Source organism: Fringilla coelebs (genome assembly GCF_963513975.1).
Source record: "Fringilla coelebs genome assembly, chromosome: 1".
Lineage (NCBI taxonomy): Eukaryota > Metazoa > Chordata > Aves > Passeriformes > Fringillidae > Fringilla > Fringilla coelebs.
The window spans coordinates 32,386,598-32,392,133 of record NC_140028.1 but is presented as its reverse complement, the minus strand read 5'-3'; positions in this window follow the sequence as shown (position 1 = coordinate 32,392,133).

Genomic DNA, 5,536 nt, shown 5'->3' with positions numbered 1-5,536 from the left:
AAAAGCTCGGCCCGGTCTGCTGGCAGCTGGGCACCTGCCGCCCCCCCCCCACTTTCTCCTCCTGGCTGTGCTCCCGGCACAAGATAACAAATTTCTAGCCTGCACAGTCTCTATCATCCTCTCTCCCGGGGGGGCTGCCCAAACCATCCCAGGACTCCTCCACCCCTGCACCTTGCCGGGGCTCCGGCCTTCCTTCCCAGGCCGCATGGCCTCCCCTCCCCCACCCAGACGCCGCTGGGCAGGGGAGAGGTCAGAGCAACTCACCGGCCGGACTCCAAAGAGGAAGGTCTTCTCTGCCTCCTCCGCTTTTAACCCCTGAGTGTGTTCTCGGAGGCGTACCCAAGTCCTCAGTGGCCACACCAAATGCCAATTTCACATCTGGCCACTGATTGGTTTGACCATAACTTTCCAAAAAAAAACCTCACTTCCGGGTCAAACCATGACACTAGGGACACAAGCATACTTTTTCATTGAAATGGTTTTAATCTTAATCTTTGTAAACAATTAAGACATTTAAGCATTTCAACCAAGGACTTCTATCAATCCCAGCTTCACCCTTCACACTCTATTCCTCATGAATAATCAGATAATAAAATTTTAGCTAAAAATGCCATAAATATATTATGGATTTTGGTTGTTTACTTGTATCTTTTTGCCTTAGATTAACCTTCACAGCCTTCATAAATTTACCATATAGATTAGCTATATGAAGCTGCTTTTCTTTTGCCATTTTACAGGCATGGCATACAGGGCACTGTGCTGTACTTCCAGTAGGAAATCTAGCTGGCATTTGGGAATATTTCATTACTGTCTCAGAGAAGCTGGCTTTCAGCAAACCTACAGTAATCTGATTTAGGCGCTTTTAATTATCTCTTCCCCAATATATTGGCTGAATGGGTAATTTTCCATAATGTTTATGTAGTTATAGTGAAATATTACAATTCCTAGTAACTAATTGAAATATGCCCTGGATCTAGGTAATCTTAAAAGAGTATAGGAATAAAGCTGGAACAGATAGAGTTTTAGTCAGTTTCTTTGAACTGTTTAAAAAAGGCAGACATCCTGAATGAAATTCCAGCATTACAAATAGCAAGATCATATCTAATTATTAATTCAATGAGTGAGTTAGGTGTATTACTGTCTGGAGCTGATCTGTGAAAAAATTTGTGTGTTTGCTGGAAGCTTTGTTTTGTAACCTGTGATGTAATGCCAGGCCTTGGCACGGAAGTGGGGCCCTGATGCAGGCATGCTGATGTGTTTGTATACCTAGGAGAGCAGATAGTCCCAGACAGAGACAGCTCTAACTCTGTGAATACATTTTAATAAGGGTTTATTTCATATTAACTCTGGTCACTGACTTCAGCAATGAGAAGTATGTGTGCAATTCAATGCCCGTTCTTCACTGTTTTGTCTTTATTTTATAAATAAATTTAAAAAAAATCTTTATAAAATTTTTTATAAATAAAAAAATTTTTGTAAATAAAAAAAATTCTTGCTGAAGTTTATAAATATTCTACCTAAATCAGGAAGATATAAATATACTTGTCTCTGGTTTGTAAATAAAAAGCCTGAGTATCACAATTTGGTTTACATCACTTCACGGAATAATCATTTTCCTGGGAAAGAAATAGGATATTCTATTTATACGCATTATATATTCCATTTCCAGTTCCATTCCTCAAAATATTAATATTCACTGCTTATCAGGAAACATCACTAAGAAATTACTATGGCAAGACTCTGCTAAGTCATTTGTATGACTGGTCCTTAGTTAAATGCTTAACTTCTATTGTTTCAGTTAGAAATAGGAACTGTGTGTAGGTGGTAGACCTCTAAACGTCATTGAGGTTGAAGGCCTTGTCTAATTTATCTAGCAAGCTCATTGCAGACTCTGGACATGTATTTTATTCCTAGCATATGGGTTAATCACTACAACTGCTTTCCGGAGCAAGTACTGAAGAACAGCTGCACGTAAAAAAAAACCCACATGCATCCCTAGAGCATATGATGTGTGCATCATGCTTTCTCACAGATATTTTAAGAGGACTATTCTCAAATGGCTTTTCCATTCCATTTAAAATTTCCTCTTGCAGTCCAGGCCCCATCCTAGAAAACTACTGCCAGAATGATTTTTCTGGTGTCAATAAATTAATGATAATTTTCCAGGGCACACAAGAAATTTCATTTGGGAGCAGCATTTGTAATGTGTGGTGTGTGTAGCAATGAAGGGCCCTGAGGCAATCGAGGGGAGGGAACCTAGATAATATGACCCTGAAAGCAAAAAAAATTACTTGCTAAGAGAAGGCTGTGCACAGCAAGAGCAGAGGGAGTTGAGGCAGAAACATTCCCTAAACGGCAGAGACCAACTCTGAGTAGGTTGACACCCAACTAAATCTCTTTCAGCATGGTATTAATTATCAACTCACTTAACTAACAATGTGCATGCTAGAAGCATTACATCATCTGAGCCTGTCACTGGCTTTTGAGCAAATAGCTGTGAGGACCAGATACTATTGCATTACAACTTTGAGTCCTTTCATAAAATTCCAGGCATGGATTTAACAGAGAAACTAATGGGGTTTTTCACCCTCTCCCCCTCCAAGTTACCTCCTCTCCTCAGTAAGAACACTCTTCTAGCCTACATTGAGTGTCAAGTGATGAGGGAAGCGGTAACATCTAACTCTGCATGCAAATACCAAATTCTTTCCAGTTTCCCTTGAAGCTATTAAAGGACTCCCACTGAAGAAAATGGGAATTACATAAGAATCTTACACTCTAAAAGAGCAATTATTCTAGACAATGAGCAATCATAAAATTATAATTCAGCAGTGTTTATGCACATACTTGCCTTTAAGCAAGGACATAAATACCTTTAATTTTGTAACCCATGTAAGAGTGTACATTACTTTTAAAACACCTACTTCAACATAACCTTAAGGTTCAAGATACTTTGCCACAAAGAACATTAGTGAGTTCATCTCCTGCAGACTTTCAAGAAAGAATTCCTGTTTCAGAGAGGATTGAAACAAAAATGAAAACATGATGCCTTTAGAATAGCTTTGTTCACTCAGTTACATTGTTCATCCTATGAACATGATCTACTGGGTTCCATAGGAAGCTTAACAAGATTTCAGAAGTATAGCATGCCTTTTTAATTTTCTTTCTTTTTTTCCCCTCACATGAAACTCTTCTTATATTTGTTTTATCAATATAGAAGTTTGCAACTTTGTTTTGAGAAATCCATAAGGCTCATCTAGCATTTAACAGTGATGAAACTAGGAGAAAATTATTTGAAAAGTACTATTTCAAAAGCTCTGAGAAAAAAAGTGTCACACCTGACATCTGTGGAACATAAAGTGCTATGATAGAGTTACTTAGGATTCTGCAAGGGGAAGTAATTTTCTGGAAAGCCTATAGTAAAATGATGATGATGATGATAATGATGGGAGGACCTGCTTATGCTTTCCTTCTCAGGCAAAGAGAGGTTTTGTTCAGAATCCCCATCTGTGTTGGAACTCAGTTAAGAAGTGAAATGTAACTCTGCAAGGAGATTCAGGTGACTGTGCAAATCTAGCTGGAAAGACTATAGCAAAGTGACTCTAGCATTGAATCATGAATGTTTAGTGTGCAACTTTCTCACAATAAAAGAGGCTTGAAATATGAAATCTGCTTGGCAGGGATCTAATATTTTTTCTTCATTTTCTTCATAACCCCCAAATTATTTCAAATAACTACCCAAAAACAGGTATAGAATTTTGTAATTTTTGTTTGCTTATTTAATAATTTCCTCAGTAAAAAAAAAAACCAAAAACCAAAAAACTTAATGAATTTATTGTTTAAAAAGCAGTCAAAATAAATGCTTTCTTTGTAGCTTTTGACTGATCTGAATAAAACTCAGAAAACTTTAGATGAGCTAGTCTCCTTCTATGGCTCAGAAGGTATATTCTTTCCAAACAGAAAATTTCAAGCTCCTATAACTTTCTGGGAAGGTTATTCTCTAGGTTGAAATTCATCATGTTTATTTCAGTGTGCAGCCATTTCAGAAAGCATTGAGCAGAATGTCATGTGGATGCATATTATCACATTTGAACCTCACACTACACATTGAAACAAATTACTCCATGCATTTATATCAATTTGCAATCAAGTGAGTTGTTTGGGTGTTTTTCCCCATTGCTGGATTTATCTATTTTTTAATATTTTAATATTACACACACTCAAAAGAGGCACAAAATGCTTTTCCACTTTATGTGCAATTACTCACCACAGTTTTTAAGAGCAAAGTAATTTTGGGCAAATAATATGTTAATGCAACATTAGTCATGAGATTTGTTGAGAACTTAACAGCATAAGTCAGAAACTTATCAACCAAATTATGCCTCCTACAGCAATGTTAAGTTAGCACATTATGCATATATATGAGACATAAATAAAAGAAGGTACAGGTAATAGAGATATAAAGTGTTATGTATAAAGAAGATGATGACATTTAAAATTACAAGTCCTGATGCATCTCTAACTTATCTTGGAATAGTTACAGCTGCTTTGGAAACTGTAATATGAAAATATGTGATTTCTATCTGATTACATTTTCATGATAGTGCACATAATGCAGACTATCCCCAAGATATTATATACTGCAAACTTCTCTGAAAATGCTTCTTGATGGGTTTGTCAACTGAAGGATGATAAATAATAATTTTCTCTGAAAATATTCTGCCTAATTTTTGGGCCATTTTGCAATAATTAAAAATTCTGCAAGATTCAGACAATAAATTTGAACCTTCAGTTATTCATCATGTTAAATGACACCAAAAATAAAGCCACATTTTAATGTCCCATTAGAGAAAATTGAGATTAATTAAGATAATGTTTTAGAGTAACCTGCACTTCATTCCTAGGATGTCTGTTCCTACATATGCTTGCTCACTGATTTTGACCAAAAGCACAGTAACAAAACTTGCTGATTGTGCAAAGAAATTAAATGGACGAATTTTTTGACAGATTAATGCAGTTTTGGCTCTATATGTGCCTCAGTGGAGCCTGTGATTAACTATGGCTTAGGCAGAGCTGACTGCATTGAGGAATGATCTTTCCTTGAGTGCACTTTCAGTTTCAAGGTCAGTAGGGGCCGTGGGAATCAACAACTAAATATGTTTTAAGTAGTAATGGTCAAAGTTTTCTTATTGGGCACAATTGATGAAAACAACCAAAAAAGGTAAAAATACAGTCATTATTTTACTTTTTCTAGTATCTTATTTCTGAAAGATTTTTTTTTTCTTTCAGAGTCTGGGTTTCTTTGAAAAGGTCTATAAATGCAGTAACTTTGGGGGAATAATTGGGAAGCTTTATCCAAGTGATACTTGGTTGCTTAGGACAATGTGGTAATATCATATAGGAGATGATCAGTCTTTATTATTTTTTTTCCTTATGGGGATTTATTTGAATGACACTGGATAGGATTCTTGATTGTTATTTCTGGTTTTTATTTTCACCTTTCAGTTTAGCAGCAAAAACAGGCTTGAAGGGAAAATCA